Here is a 17,572-nt window from a genome sequence, read left to right as displayed (position 1 = left end):
GATCCCCATGAAACGGAGACAATGGCACAAGATTACCAATGAATCTTTTAGGGATGCCTTCTCTATCCAAGACTATTCCACACCCAATAACATTGATGTGGCGCTAGAGAGATATGAAAAGGCAGTAACCATTGCCATTGAGCACATAGCTCCTATGAAAACCTTTAAGACCCGCCCGACGAAAAATCAGGAGGTGTGGTTTTCAGAGGACCTGAGATCCATGAAGCGTAGAACAAGAAAATTTGAGAAAACCTGGCGTACATCTCATTTGGAGTCAGATAAATTGGAGTATCAGAGGGCGCTAAAATCATATCACAAAGCTAGTCGAACAGCTCGTAAACATCATATTACCTCACAGTTAGAGGCGGTAGGAAATGCGCCGAGGATGCTTTATCAAATACTGAACTCCTTTTTGAAGCCGGCAGCTTGTGAGAGTGTTGACACTTCATCTCAACAACTTTGTAATGATATTTCTTGCTTCTTTACGAACAAAATTGAAACCATCTATGAGAAGATTCATGCCTCCATTGCTTTCATTGGACATGTCACTTTTCCCACTGTTGTCCCAGCGAGTAAAAAGATCATCGCTTCCACTCTGTCGATCTTCCCTAATATCACCTTGACTGAAGTGGAGGGACTTATTACAACTATAAAGAGTGGGAGTCCTATGGACCAGCTTCCACCAAGAGTGATGGTTTCAGTGAGGAGCATATTAGCACCAGAAATACAAAGTCTGGTCAACCTCTCTTTGGTCACAGGTTGTGTCCCATTGGAGTGGAAGAGAGCCCAATTGCGACCCATCCGCAAGAACACCGCCACTACATGGGCTGACATGACCAATTTGAGACCCATTTCCCTTTTACCATTCATGGGAAAGCTCATAGAAAAGCACGTCAATAAGCACTTGTCCAATCACCTGGAACACACTGGTGCCCTAGATCCTTCCCAGTCGGGCTTCAGACCAAAATACAGCACGGAAACAGCTTTGCTGTCGATCACCGATGATCTACGCATGCTCCAGGACAAAGGAAAATCAGCTGTCCTGGTGCTGCTAGATCTATCGGCAGCTTTTGATACCATCTCACATGAAATTTTGGTCGAGCGTCTGACTGGGAGTGGACTAGGGGGCATGGCACTGGCTTGGCTAAAGAGCTTTCTTTCGGATCGGACCCAATGTGTCACCATGGGCGATTTCCGATCCGAGGAGACCAGGATTACTAAGGGGGTGCCACAGGGCTCCTGTCTGAGCCCTACATTATTCAACATCTATGTGGCCCCCTGGCTAATATCCTGAGAGCCTTTGGTTTTTGCCCAGTATCTTATGCTGACGATACCCAGCTGCTCTTTCCCTTTGACCATCTTACTCCAGAGGTATTACATTCTTTCTCTGAGGAGATGAGAGCAGTTTCCAAGTGGATGTCTTTGAATATGATGCAGTGCAATGTTTCAAAGACAGAGGTTATGCTTTTCGGGGAGGCTAAGATCTGCTGGGCTCCTGACTGGTGGCCTTTAGATCTAGGCCCAGTCCCCGAGCCTAAGCAGATAGTCAAGAACCTAGGGGTCCGTCTGGAACAAGAACTCAGCTTGAAGCAGCATGTTACCAACATTGTTGGATCTTGTTTTCGGACCATTGGATTGCTGCGCAGAGTTTTTCCATTGCTTCCAGATACCATCAGAAAGACCCTGGTCCAGGCGTTGGTTATCAGTCGTCTTGACTATTGTAATGGTCTCTTGCTGTCAGCTAATGAGGAGGATCTGGATAGGTTACAGGTTGTGCAGAACACCGCAGCCAGGCTGGTTTTAAATGCCCCTCCCAGAACATCTTCAAAACCTCTTCTTGCCAGGCTTCATTGGCTGTCCATCCGCCAGAGAGTTACTTTTAAGATCTGTTGTACGGTCCACAAAGGACTTCATGGTCTGGGTCCCTCCTATCTGGCAGACAAGTTTGTGCCGTATGTTCCTTCTCGTGCTTTACGGTCCAGTGACCAAATGCTTCTCACTATTCCTAGGATCAAGCGGGTAAGGCAAGGGGGTAAGGCTCTGTCTGTGAGGGGACCAAGGATATGGAATGGTCTCCCTCTCCAGCTTAGGCAGCTAGAAAATCATCTGGCCTTCAGGAAAAAGCTGAAGACGTTCTTGTTCCAGATCTAACCACACAGTTTGAGAACCAGAGTGGAGCCATGGAATTCGTTCTCCTGCAGGTTTAGCAGTCAGATAGCGCGGAGATACTCCCTTTGGATTTTATTCTAGCGCTCTATAAACCCGCAAAATAAATAAATAAATGGAAAAACAACTGTTCAGGTAGGTGGGGCCTAAGATGTGTAGTGCCTTGAATGTGTGTATGAGCACATGAGTGGGCACAACAAACATTCTAGCTCACCTCCCAGTTGCCACCACTCCAACCAGGTAGAAGGGTCACAATATTTCCTTCTTCCTTGGCAAGCACAGTGGGTTACTCCACTTTTTAGGTCGAGCCTAGGCAACGCGCATGCTCTGTCTGCAGGAAAGGTTGTATCTCCTCTTTGGGCTTCAAGCACGCCCATCGATTTCCATTTGTTCTTTGTTGTGCCATTGTCAAATGTTGGCTTTTGATTGGTGCGTTTGTTGTAAATGTCCCTCTTTTGGGGGCTTGTTCCCTCCCATCGGATTTCACTCATTGTTTCTAGTTGACCATCCAACACACTCATGGTTCCTCCTGGTCAGCGATCACAATGTATAGTGTGTATGCAGCTTGCCATTCCTTCTATTATGTCTAGAGTTCAGGACAAGAGCGTTTCAAAGTCTTCGCCGAGATTAAGTTCACGGAGTAATAGCTTAAATTTCACTCAATTCAATTGCAAAATGCTAAAATAAATCACAGGGGAGTCTTTATAGTTACCTCCATTGCTAGTCTTATGTTATGCCGCGTGGTTCCACATATGTTCCCACTTTTATGGCACTGCTTCAATGGAGACTGCCACTCTCTCACGAATAAGGTGAGGTATAATTGCATTAGTAGTGATACAGTCTTCATTGTGCTTCTACATTCCAGAAGCTTAATGCTATTGGGCAAAACAAGTATTCAATTTCTGGTCCATATAGAATAAAAATGTAGTCAAAAAGGACCCTGCACTGTCTAGTCTAAATTGGCATCTACTCAATTATTTTATACAAAAACCTTGAGTTGATTATTACACTCGAAGGGATACTAGTACATCGTTTATTCAGCTAAAATTAAAAAAAAAATGTTTGAAAAAAAAAAAGCTTCTGTAGTTCATGCCATTCTTAATTAGGTGTCAAACATTGACGTTTGATGGAACAGGCTCCTTCTAAAGATGGCCGCCACGGTGACTACCATTAGCCTGGGTTTTTGTTCAGCCCAGTTTCTTTTTGCCATGCAGCAGCTCTGACGCCTTCTACCTTCAGAGGATGCCACTCTACACTAAGCTAAGCCTGTGCCCACTGGCCGTGAGGGCATTAAGGAGCTTGCCCTGAAGATCTCTTAAAGGGACAGACACAGCGAACTGGAACCAGATGGGTTGCATAGTACTGTGCTCTTCCTCCCACCCGTGAGTCCAGTGCTTGAGGTGAGAGAGAGCACTTCACTCAGCCCCCCCCACAGTCACTCCTGACCCTTCTATAGCCCCAATCAGTCCATCCCACACCTCTCCCATTCACTTCTTCCACGCGTGATACCCAGATCACTGCTGTTCTTCCAGGCACTCCTTCCCCATCCAAGAGACAATTCAAGTGACAATTCACAGCTACTTGACAGGCACTCGACCCCACCCTCCCATAGCACCCAGTCAGTCCCATCTCCCAGGCACTTCTTCACTCCCATATGCCTCCACTGTCCCAACTCACATCTACTTTACCCCTTATTATGCCGCTACCAAGAAAAGTGCTTCTGCAACCACTCTTGTTCTTCACATAACTTACCTACGTATGCACAACCCTATCCAAACCCCAAAACAGGGAGGCAGCTACGGGTTTCCCTTCCCAAATTCCTAAATCAGTCCCATTCACATCCGCGCCTGTTCTTTTCCTCCCATCATGGCCCGAGTCAGTCCAACATCACAACACATACACTCCCCACTCTTGTTTCCGCACCACCCAAAAACATACACACTTTCCAGCACCCACGTGCTATTCCTGCCATGCATTCCCCAGCCACTGCTTCACTGCCTGGCACCCAGGTATGATAAACCTTCCTATCGTATACTTCACCCACACGCTATAGCAGGGTTCTTCAAACTGGGGGGGGGCTTAACTGACCCCAGGGGGCGCCAGGCTCTGGTTAAAAGAAGCATCATGCTGATAGCAGTGCTTTGTTTTAAGCTGAAAACAAATTATCAGCAGTAAGCCACGTTGTAATGGGCCATTACTAACATCTTTTGTCATTTATATGTGTCAATAGCGAAGGGACTCTAAATATTCTTCAAACCTCTCTGCCCTACTTCGGATAATCACGCTTTTACACGTTTGTGAGTTGACCAGAATAGTATGTTTGGCAATCGTATTTGATTGCATTTTTAAAAGGTTTAACATAACTGTAATGCTTAAAAAAGTCTAGACATATTTAAACATTGGAAATTGAAAAGAATAATTGTGAAAAATTCTGGGAGGTCACTTATCTATTATTATTTTCTTTTACTGGGGAGGGCGCAACGTTAACACGTTTGAAGACCACAAAATTCCCCCTCTTTTAGATCTGCGTTCGTAGCCACAGCCTCCACGTCAACAACAAAAGGGATACGGACCACCAAGTCAGCAATGATCTTGTTTATTTTAAATCCATGTTTGAAGACCACTGCAGCTCTTTTCTTTTCCTAGTCGCCCATTCCTTCCCCAGGAATCCCCCTCGCTCCCCATTTTGAACCACTTTTTTCATCCCCAAGGCTTCTCCGTCCAATTACTATTGCTTAGACAGTTTCTCTTGCATATTCCATGTTCCCCCCATAGCCGCACCATTTCCATTTTCCCTGCCACACCTCTTCTATTTCTCTGCCACTCCCCTTTCCCGGTCTTCCAACACACCTTCGCCACTAGGAGCTTCTCACACACATACATTTATTTATTTATTTATTCAAAGTTTTATATAGCGCGAACAAGATCTTTGCAGATATCAAAGCGCTTTACAGAAACAAAGGGTAGGGGCAACAAGAGGGTGATTAAACAAACTATTGGAAGCAATATCATAGTCGGTAGTAAGTGAGGAGCAAAATAGAATGGCAATCATGTAAAAAATATAATACTAATAAACAATCAGGTAACAAATAGTACAAAAGCAGTGCAATGTCTTTGATCCAGCAACAGTAGAGTTCAGGTGAACTTAGCCATAAGGATGGCTTTTACCTCTTTCTTAAAAAATGCAGTGGAGGAGATAAGCCTGGTTTCAGGAGGGAGTGCATTCCAGATCCTGGGTGCCATTCCTGAGAAGGAGCGTTTGTATGTTTTTTCCTTCCGGAATCTTCGAGGTTTCAGGAGGAGATTTTTTGTGCTTCTATTGGATCTCGAGCCTCCTGATATAGTCAGCTTTTGAGTGAGGTAGTTGGGTGACTTGTGGTGAACGGCCAGGTGTGTCATACAGGCAATTTTCATCTGTATTCTGGCTTCAAAAGGCAGCCAGTTCAGGGATTTTAAGTCAGGGGATATATGCGAATGTTTTCTTGAGCCAGTGATAAGTCTCGCGGCAGCGTTCAAGGAGGCTCTTAGGGGTGCGGTTGTTGATAGGGGGTGTCCGCTGAGAGCCACAATTCCGTAGTCTATGCGTGGGATGACTAGGGCTTGTACTGCAGTTTGGAAGTCCTTAGCTGGGAGGAAGGGTTTAAGTTTCCTCAAGGCGTTGATTTGGAAATTAGCTCCTTTAGTTGCTTTGCTAATGTGCTGCTGCATGTTGAGATTGGAGTCAAGTGTGATGCCTAAGGATCTCGCGGAGTCCACGATGGTGGGTTGGACATTGAGTGCAGTTAGGTGATTGAGCCAGGTTTGGGTGGTGGCGATTTTCGCAGGAGGTGAGATCAGAAGGAACTCAGTTTTTAGAGCATTTAGTTTGAGGTGATTGTCGGCCAACCATGATTGGGTGTTTCTTAGTGTGGAGTACAGAAGTTTGATGTCTTCCGGGGATTACTGTGATTACCTTCAACTACATATTTAACAGACATTGTACTTTAATTCTTATTTCACTTTTCTATCATCCATTTATTTCACCTGAGCATCACCTCTGCACAAGCACACCACCATCTCAGCATCACTCTGCACCACCTGAGTATCGTTCAGTGTCACCTTAGCATCACCTGCGCACCAGCACACGATCACTTCAGCATCACTCAGCACCACTTCAGTCTGCCCTCGGAATCCGGCATCTGTTGATTGTCCCCTAGTGTCCGTCTGCTGCTTGTGTTGTAAATCAGATACAATTTCCCAACTTCCACTCTCCTGTTGACTTCTTGGTTATATATAAGGCAACAAAAATGCTTATAACACTTTATCATAACTTGTCAAAATGCTGCACTGTAGACACAATGCTCTACAACATATCTTAAAGACATTGACAAAGCCAATCGTTCTGATTTATAAGGTCCCAAAGGCGAGACCTATTGACTATACCAATGCGTGTTTGATGGATGGGAGCACAAAGGTGCGCTGACCATTCCATCTCACTCAAAGCACAGGTATTTGTGCAGATATTAATGAGCAGGTATCTAAAAGACAGCATCCTTGTGCTCGGAGCCATTTGCTATAGCTCAAGTGGACATGACTTAACGGCTAGAGCGGCCGACTTTGAAGCTAGGGAACATGGTTCGAGTCGGGCAGGACGCTCCACATTCTGCGAGTTTGGGCAAATCACTTAATCTCCCCGTGCCTAAAAATGAATGTGTCCGTCTGTAACGCAACTGGTGCTCATCTAAAGCCCTCTGATACCTTTGGGTTGAGTTCACGCTATATAAAACTGAAGAAAAAAAATCCCACAGCCGCTCTTAGCCCTTGTTACATGATCCTTTTGGGAAAACATACTTGAGTTTGTTGCAGAGACAATGCTCGCCATTCACCACCTCGCCGTCCGGTAATAGGGCTGAAGTGCGATGATATGGGAATTGCTGAGGTTGTGTTGGCAAGCTACTCACCCTGAGACCAACAGATTTGGAAGAAAACAATGTCAAAATAAATAAATATTTTTGTTTAAAAAAATCCTGATCTGTCTTAGTTACGCAAACCATACCTCCAGGTTGTGTTTTTTTTCCTGGTGATCCTAATAAAACCCAACCCAAAATGCACAAATACCCATCACTTCCTGTAGGGGAATTATGCAAGAAATTCATGCCCTGCTTCTGATGATCCCTGTAGGCGCTGGAAAATCCCTGGGCATGGCCAAATGATTCATGCATGGAAAAAGGCATTAGAAGGCCGCGCCCTGCACACAAACTAATTCAGCGGCAGACTTGTTGGTAATCCTCCCTGTATGCTGATGCCAGGCACCTCACCGTTCTTTACTGTCACAATACTTTGTTGCCATGTAGTACTGGGATAGCTTAGAATACAGGCGCAAAAAATACCTTCTGCCTGTTCTTTTATGATTTTTGTTTGTTTCACATCAAATGTTTGAAAGAGGAAACCTGTGTTTGAGTGATGAACTCAATCAGAGGAATCCCCTAATGAGAAAATTTGTTTGGAAGTCTCGATGATTGTGACGCTGTTAGGAAGCGTACACAATCATTTTTGGACATGCAATGGATTGTCGTGGAAATTGACAAATTCCATAATCTGTTGAACATCGAATTGGACTCTGTCTTTTATACTTTTTGAAAATGCTTTAGTTTAAGGATTTCATCTGATGCTACATTGTTGGTGGCCCCACAAGGCACATCTAATACAGAGGCCCTATTAAATTCTTAGGGACCACGCCACTTATCTCTCCTGCTTCATCCATTGATACGTTACTTTTAGATCCACTAAGTCGACTGACTATGCATGGTGCAAACTTTTGTGTGCACTGACATACTGGAATCTTGGGGAAAAATTCTCCACCTACAATCATTTTACCTCTTCGCCTCTGTCACCCTACTATTTAGTCTTCTGGTATTTTTTCTCCATGTCCCATTTCGCACTTTGAGGTGATCCTTATGGGGCATAAACACGCGTGGTGTCAAGCCTCTTCAATTTGATTGTGGTTAATAGTTCTTCAACTGTGAGTACTACACCAGGATTATTAAAAGTGCATTGAACTTGATTCAATCCAAAATTGTTCTATCTGGGCGGCTCATTACTTGTAATCAGGTGCACTAAGGATGCAAACAGCGACAGTGCGCTCAATTCGTAATACTGTCTCAGATACAGCTGGAGGAGGACCCATCAGTGGATTGTATGTTCTTACAACGAACTCCGTTGTAACGCATGCCTTTACCACGCATGCGTTACAACGGAATGGTATTTCCACGCTTATCGTTCTCCACATATTTTTCCGTGGTGACGTCATACATCGTAAAGAGGAAGCAGAAGTTTCTTTCCGTTTCCTCTTATACGACGCCGATCGCCTGCACATCTCGACTTCAGATTAGTTTTTTTTGGGGGGGGGGGGAAGCCCCCCCAACCCCCCTTTTTTTAATTGTACCCTTTACCACACATGCCTTTACTACGTACCTCGTAGTAAACGTATGCGTGGTAAAGGGTTTCGTTGTAACCACGCATGCGTTGTAATGCATGCGTGGTTAAGGTTTTCGTGGAAACGGCCGCGTTGTAGTGGCCGTTTCCCCCGTATACTAGCCTTTGGGTGGATATAGATCAACTATATTCATTGCCTGCTTCAGATACTGGACGATTATCTGTTACCACGAATCTAAATCAGTCCCTTACCTGCTAAAAGTACCACAAAAGTTATACTCAATTAATTATATACATTAAGAAGCTTAACACTCTATTGTTCATACAATCTTTAGTTATCTAAGCCACACAAAGATAGAGCAGGGGGAGTGTTGAGCCTGATTACACACTTCTAACTACACCTATAAATGAGCATTTCCTGAACAAGGTAAAAGTTTCAGTCTTCATGACCGCCTCTTTACTGGAGCATCTGGAAATACATTCCTTAAACTCATCCGTTTAAAGCAAATCTGGTTCTTTATAAAGATGCCTGACCTGCATTACAAAAGTATGGGAGGGCGTTGTGCAATGCGCTTTCTGACCGATGCCGAAAACCTGTAGATCTACCGCCACCAAGAAAAAGACTCCAAGAACCAAACTAGTATCACCAGCTTCCTGGGCCACATCCACCACTGGAAGCTTCTTCTGGCTCTAAGTAACAAGGACCCCCTGAAAATTGGATCAAGCTCCTGGGTCAGGGTAAATAGACCATTAAAAATAACACACCCAGTCACGCAACCTAGATTTACAACGTGATGAGAAGAATTCGTCATTACCTCATTTGTATTATTTTTTATTGTTTCTTATATAAATTGTTGTCAATGCAATGTATTTTTATTATGTATATATATTTTGAATGTAAAACTTTTATTCATATGTACATGATAATTATTAAAACATGAAGAATTTTTTTTAAAGATACCATCTTGCAGTTCCACGTCATTTCATCAGTCTGGGTCTCATCACGTTGTAAATCTAGGTTGCGTGCCTGGGTGTATTATTTTTAATGAGCTTCTTCTGGCTCATCAGAGAACAAAGTGGCAATCTTACTTCTAGGTGTGTCTGATGCTCCCTCGCCTCCTTTTGTCTGGCCATTGAGTCTAGGGATATCATATTCACCTCATATCTATCTTTTACCCCTAGATTCAAGGCTGCGGCCAATGGTGACAACAGCTAACTAACTGTGCTTGAAAAAAGGGTTCCTCCCTTACAAACGTATCTAAGATCAGCTGAATGGATCTTCCAAGACACCTTTTTATTGGGTGCTTAGGTAATTGCAATATGTGTACCTCAACCCCTCCCCTGTGGAAGGATGTGGCTGAGGCTATGGTATTGCAAAGTTACCTTTTTTTCCCCGAGTTTAATATAGCGCAAACTTGACCCAAAGGTATCCGAGCGCTTTAAAAGAGCACCAGTTGCGTTACAGACCGACACATTCATTTTTGTTAGGCACAGGGAGTTTATGATTTGCCCAGACTAGCAAGATGTTGATTGTCCCTTGCGAGACTCAAACTCGATTCCACAGTTTCGATGTCAACCACTCTAGCCGTTAGGCTACACCCACTCCTACCCTTGCACTAAAAGCATTCCCACTGGCTTCCATTGAATCCCAATTTCTGACTGTTCCATGTCTCTTGGATCAAAGACTAACGTTGTCCTCCAGGACCCCCTGCTAGGAATTTATGTTCAGAATCTTTGGACCTATTTCCCTCACACGCATACAGTTGTCGGAAACATGGCGACCACGTGGGAGAGCAGGGCAAAAAGACTCTGATCTTAGCCTGAACAATTTCGGCCCTCACTTTAGAGCATGGAAAGTGTTTACATTTCAGGAAACTCCTTGAAACTAAACTGTTTGTGAGTTGTTTCACCTAAAGATTGAGGGGCATATTTATGAAAGGTAGTGGCGGCTCGCAGAGGTAACACTGTGGGGCAGTGAGGCGAAGTGGGGGTGGGGCTGGGTGGGGGGGTAGTGAAGTCTAACATACGACAGCAAAGGTGAACGTAAATAAATAAATAAATATTTGCCATCGTATGCTGGACTCCACTACACCCCCACCCAGACCGCCCCGCTCTGCCTCACCGCTCCACAGCATTACCTCTGCGAGCCGCCCCTGATGAGAGAGTTATGTCACGTTTGCACCACGCAATGTGGTGCATGCGCAACTCAAACCTCGAAATCCAATTTTCTTTAGCCACATAAAGCCATTTTGCATAGCTTTGAGTGGCAACAAAAATCTGTAATAACACAACGCAGCGCAAATCACTATGTTGCATTACTCTGCGCTAGGGAGGTGTTCAATGGGCATTGCGTGAGTCTTCCCGTGCAACTCCCTTGGTTTTTTCCGCATGCACACATTTACAAGACTTTGCAATCCTGGGAATGTGCCAAAAAGATATGCCTCCCCAGGTGAAGTGGAAGAAGGAGAACCATCTTTATGTATCTGTGTTTTTTCTCTTTCATTCACCTAGAAAGAGGAAAAAGCCGATCAAGATTGTTTTTATGCAGGAAGGTACACCTTCCTGCACAAAAACAATCCTGCATACAACACAGACACCCTTGGACAGTGGTGCTCGGGCACCTGCTTTGGCGTTAGACAGTCCGTTGTTCACCAGTGCAGGGGGAAAAGTCGGGAATGCCTTAATTCCGTCACATTCCTGCTCTTCCCAGTGACGCAGTACAGTGCATCAAGGGGGCTTCTTGCGCTCGCCACTTTTTCATACATTTGATGCGGACTTCTTAGCCTTTGATTGGTCAGAACTAGGGCCAGATTTACTAGTTTGTCACGGAACGCAGCGGAGCAGCCACAACGCTGTGCTGCGTGAGGAGAGAGTAGCAGAGCACCATATTTACAGAAATATGGCACTCTCCTCCCCTCTCCCTAGTGCTGGCGCGGAAATATGCAGCCGTGCGCCATGGACACACCTTTGCACCATAGTGCAAGTGGGTCTCCGTGAGTCTAGCATAGGTTATGAACTGGAAGGATACCCTTCTGGTACAAAATACTATGCACAGACTGACTTTAAACATGTTCTCACTGTGTGCTGTGCAGTACAACACACATGCAAAGTCAGGTAATAATTTCTCCTTCATAGCACCTATCTGAAATGGGCGCTATTTTCTGACGGTAAACGTTGTCTACTTTTTTTAAGTAAAAAGGGCTTAGCGACAGAAACCTCGGTTAGTTGCATGGGATCGCCCATGCACCACTCATGGTACGCCCCCTTGTCGCTAAATAATGTAATGTAGCGCTATGCGCTGCTTTGCGTTACTTTCACGTGATGTTCCAGTGTAAAACAGGTTGGAAAGTAAATATGTAAAAAAGATTTTGCCTCATTTTGCGTCACTTTTGTGACGCAAACACAGCATTCTAGTTTGGGGACTGTAACAGTTGTTACATATTATTATGTGTGTACTTGTTATTGTTCTCATCAGTATTCTATATTCCATGGTTTTCGCTCTTCTCACAAATTGATATACAGCACTAAACACTTAGGGGCATATTAACAAGGCGGTGCTATGAAATTATCGCCACTTCTGCAGCCGTTTTTGGCCAAAAAGCGGCAATAATTTTATTGCCTTATCAGCAAAGACACGCTATTGCGTGTTTTGCTGATTTTTCTCCCGTTTCCAGCACGCCTAACTTTGCCTCGCTCAGGGCCGTTTCTAGGTATTTTGCCGCCCTAGGCGAGAATTGAAAAATGCCGCCCCCTCCCTTTTTCTACCATCACTCTCTCCCCCGTCATCCAGGCTTGAGAAGGGCAACTGAGCCAGAGCGTTTCTTCGCGCTAAACTGAAGGACAGCCAGAAAACCCCCATCACTAATAAGCAAAGATGAAGCCTGCTGCTAAATGGCTGGGCCTCAAAAGCTTTTGACTGGAACCATAAAAGCAAATAAAGCACAGCATGCGCCCTATGTCATGGACGCAAACGTATAATGGCGCACAGACAGCAGGTGGCATTCAGGGATGGCCAGGACAAAGGCGGTTGGGGCACTGGCACAGGCCACATTTGGTCACCTTCTAGCTCCAGCAACGCCACTGCGATTGCGAATCACCCACCTTAACATCTCTTCCCCTTAACATGCCTGGGGTAGTGCAAACTTATGCTTTCCCTGCCTGCTTGGGGAAAAGAAGGGCCCAGGGCCTCTTCTTCTCAACGTACGAGGGCTGGCTGTGGTGAAATGTTGTGGCGCTCTTGACACCAGGCCCAGTTCCACCGTCCACGCACTGCAAACAGTACTGCACCAGGCAGCTCAAGGTAAGGGGTCCTCTGCTCTTGTTTAAGGCACGCTCTCTTTGCGCTTAATCCTTGACCCCACCCTCTCCCGTCCCGTGTCCTACAACTCCTCCAGCCTCGCTCGCATGCAGGGAGATAGAGATTCCATCACCTCACCTCACCTCAGTCACAGGCCGGAGGCCTGGACTGTCATCTTATGATGTTTAGTGTGATTATCTCCCTGAACATCCGAACTCCATCATTCTTTATGTCACTAGGTGTTATGATGGTGACTTCGAAAGTCACTGAATGTGCTGTGTGTGTGAAGCATGTCCTGAAAGCTCTGTCCCTTGCACTCCTTAAGCCGCAGAAGACCATTTTTCTGTCATGAATTCACTTAATGTCCTGTCACTGTGATTTATCAACTCGCTGAATGTCCTGTCACTTTGATTTATCAAGTCACTGCTTTTCCTCAGGTCACTGAATCATCAGCACTCTTATTCCCCTTTCATGGGCGCCTCTTTCGCCCATTCAGGGCACATGCTTTTCGCCAAGTTACTAAACCCTCGTGATAGCCTGCCCAGGCCTGGGCCTGCCTAAACAGAACTGCCCGCCCGCGCCACTATCCAAACCTCACTCAGACACCCGTCACCGTCACCTCACCCTCACCCTCACAGTGCTGCTACCCAGCTTTCAGTGTTTTGCGCGTTGCGCCAGTCCGGCCGTCAACGTGACCGTGAGGACGAGCTCGGAGTCGGAGATAATGTTTTTCACTCACAGGCCGCCGCCTCATTATTTCAACATTCGCAAATAGCAGGTCTGAGTGAACAACATTATTACAACTTGTCGCCATGTTCACGTGATGCGCCGCCGACATAAAAAGGATGAGTAAAATACAGCAATTTAACTTCTGTGTGCTTTATCACCTCTACATAACCTCTAGCAGTGCTGATTAACGATCAACAATAAGCCTCCGTTATTCAGCGCCCAAATACTCTTTGGCCGAACGTGCAATTTACAAATACCCATGTTATATTATTTCGATTCCAGCGCTCAAACCAGCTTTAGAAAACATTTTCTACTCTGGAGCAAATATGCCAAATATTTAAGGCGCTAAAGCTGAAAATATATAAAAGCATCCCTCTTCCGTTTTTCGAACCCACATCAGCACCCTAACCAGGCAGTAGCTAGGGGCTGCCAAACGTTTACTGTAATATGGTTTACTGTAATATGGACTGATTAACGATTAACAAAAAGTATCCGTTATTCAGTGCCCAAATACCCTTTTGGCCGAACGTGCACTCTACAAATACCCGTGTTATGTTATTTCTCTTCCAGCGCTCAAACCATCCCTCTTCAGTTTTTCGAATACATGTATTGCATGCAATGCATCCGATCCATCATCCAAAATATATATTTATATTTATTTTCACAGACAGCGGCCTTCACTGACTGTGCTGACTCACCGCTGGTGCACTGCTCAAGTCAGTCACGTGCATCCCCACGACCACCACGGACGGGCTGTGCTGATTGCAGGCTCGTCGTGGTGCTGGAGTCGGGAGTGGAGACAGTAAAAAAAAGAGGGCCGGGAGACGGAGTCGGGACTGGACACTAAACTGTGTGGCATTGGTAATTAATTCACGGCCATCACAGGGCACCAGAGCAGCGTGCCATGCCAGCGGAAACAGTCTGTCCCCCGCGCACGCCGAGAGACGCGTCACCGTCACTGGGCTGCCCTCCCTGGCTGAAGCACTGCTCACGGATTGGCCACAAATGTTTCCCAGGGCCGTCATTGGTAGCGCTATCCAGAGCTACAAGATTGACGGCCCTGGGGACCCACACTTACACTAGTGTGTGTGTCCTGACCCGCTCCACAAGCCACTACGCTAGGGTGCACGCCGCATCCGCCCCCATTCTAGGGTGTGCTGCGCTCTGCTCTAAACTGTGCAACATGAGGTCACAAGCAATAATTAGCAAACAGCAGGTGCGCTTGTACAGTGCAGTCCACTGCATGATTTCCCGTTGCCACATTGCCATTTGCCACAACACAATGCCGCCCTCACCATTTTGCCGCCCTAGGCGGCCGCCTAGTCCTGCCTAATGGCAGAAACGGCCCTGGCCTCGCTAATGAGATGCAAAGTAGGCATGTCTGTGGAAACAACATGGGTAAATATCGCAAAGGCAGCTTTGCGATATTTACAACGCGGGGAAGCGATTATTTTAATCGCGCTAAGTATGCCTTAAAGCAGGAATTTAACATCTGTTAAATTCCTGACTAAGGCATACTTAACAAGGGGGGTGGATTCATTTAATACGACCTCAGGGTCGTATTATCAAGCATATCGCCATTTTGGAACATCGCTGAAAAACCAGCGATATTCCATGGAAAAGGGCGCTATCGCTGGAATATTCATCGCCATGGCGCTAACCGTTGTTAATATAACGCTAGCCTGGCGAAATATTCCAGCGATAGAAAATGCTGCGGTATGCAAGGTCAGCGATAATTATAGCTGCCTGTTGCAAATATGCCCCTTAAATAGTAAAATAAATGAATGAATCACATATGAAGCGTGATACTTGTCAGTAATCTCTGCTCTTCTCCTTAAATATGCTAAGACCGGAGTTAAAAACTGAACATTGTTCTTCTGTTATGTCAATCTTCCAGCCCAGTGTTTCCCAAACTGTGGTCCGCGGACCCCCAGGGGTCCGTGACACATTCCCAGGGGGTCCGCAAGCAACAGTTTTAAAAGCACTTCAAAGATCCTTGAATAATCTGTAGTTTTCGGGCAACTATGAAAGTGTCAAGATAACATCCAGTGATTAATGGACCTGCTGGAGAGGGATGCAGTATCAGGTTTGACTCATCTAAGGTAGCACAGAGGGTTAAAATGCCTGCTGTAAAGAATGTATACCATGCATTTAAAAAAAGACAGTAGTTTATGTGCATAGCTCAGTGGGTTATTGCTTTTGTCACAGAGTTTCTTTTGTTATTGTGAAGTTTATGAGTTACAATCATAATCTAGCACCTGAAGCTATGACCTGCCATCAAACAGCTGCATGCAAACTTCTTTTTTTCCCAGTGTTTCATAGTCCTCATTTTGCCAAAAAGGTTTATCTGGGTAGAATTAAACTGTTATAATTAAAGTCAAAGCTAATCCCTAAGTTACATTCTGTGTCGAGATTTTGTGCTTCTCGAGACCAATCACTCTTAAAAAATGCTCACCAGTATAGATGACATGTGAATCCTACACCTTGGAGTCCCCTTTGCCTTATATAACATAACATTTTCTATACACTGATTTACACACATACGATTCATTGTCTCTGTACGTGTGTGATGTAAAGTGCTCAGACACCCTGCACTTGTATGAGAGATGCTATAAAACAAATGAAATACATGTGACAGAGGAGAGGCGCTGTTGGAGAGGGATAGTGAGGGATTCATAAAAGAGCCCCAAAAAGATTGTTCTATTGGTGCATAGTAAGGTCATCATTTACTATGCTTTAAAAGCAAATTCAATATATAATGAAAAATGTGTTGCAGAATGCACCATTTTTTCCCAAATTTCCTTGGTGGGAGAGCCCCCCAAAGTTTGCTTTGCAGTGGCCAGGCTCACTCACTGCACTTAGTACTGGGACTGGTCTGACAACATTTGCCAGGCTGGCTTTGGGTTTCCAGTCTGGCCCTGGCAGGAGCCTCATACTGCGAAATAGAACCAAATACTTAAAAGTTTGTTGCTGAGATGCAGCACTAACCATCCCATTAAAAGATTTCAATTTTGCTAATTCTTTTTATATAAAATATTAAAATCTTTAGTGATTCGAGTATTTGTTTGGTGTGCACAAGTGTGTGTTTACTTTTTTCAAACTACTGTTTTAATGTTTGAAATTTAAATCGTACAAATTGTGTGGGGGTCCTTGGCTTCCAATAGTGACTCAATAGGGGTCCTCAGGAGTCAAAAGTTTGGGAACCACTGTTCCAGCCCATCAGTTAACATTCTAATATTGAAGTAAGGACATTGAATCTGTAACTGATCACAGATGGTCTTTGTGCTTCTGCTGCCATCTAGTGGCTATTTTTGGTATTACTGATTTCCCCAATGCCTGGCAGTAGATGGAAGAATCGACATTGATTGGAGATATGGGTAAACATGGTTTTTAGGTCTCGTAGACCTATTGCTGCCAAATTGCCTCTGAAGCGACCTTCACAGGTGGACGAGCGCCGATATCCCAGCGTGAACGCGCACGCCCAGCCCCCGGAGCCGTGCACATCTCCGATCTCAGTCAGCCATGCCTCTCTCAGTTCTCAGTTGCGCGCACACACACACACACACTCTGCATACACACACGCAGGCACACACACACTGTATACACACACACTGTATACACACACACTGCATACACACACCCTCACCCCCCCCCCCCACTCACCGGGCTGACTCAGGAGTCCCCCGCTGCTCTCGAGGCCGGTCTTTCCTCCTCAGGTGTGCAGGGTTAGCGGCTCAGGCTCGGCAACAGCAGGCGACGCAGAAGGTGATGACGAGCTCCCTAGACGTCCGATGTGCATGCTCACGGCGTGACTTGCTCACGTACAGCTGAGGTGCATGCTCACGTCTTATCCTTCGCTTGTATTTATTTCATTTAGCGGCCGCAAATGCTTGTGCGGCCGCCAATGCTTGTTATGGACCAGCGCTTACTTTTCCTCCACAGCTTTTGACCCAGAGCAATAGGGAG

Source organism: Lissotriton vulgaris, chromosome 12 (genome assembly GCF_964263255.1).
Source record: "Lissotriton vulgaris chromosome 12, aLisVul1.2, whole genome shotgun sequence".
Lineage (NCBI taxonomy): Eukaryota > Metazoa > Chordata > Amphibia > Caudata > Salamandridae > Lissotriton > Lissotriton vulgaris.
The sequence above is the reverse complement of the archived record's forward strand: the minus strand, read 5'-3'. Positions refer to the sequence as shown.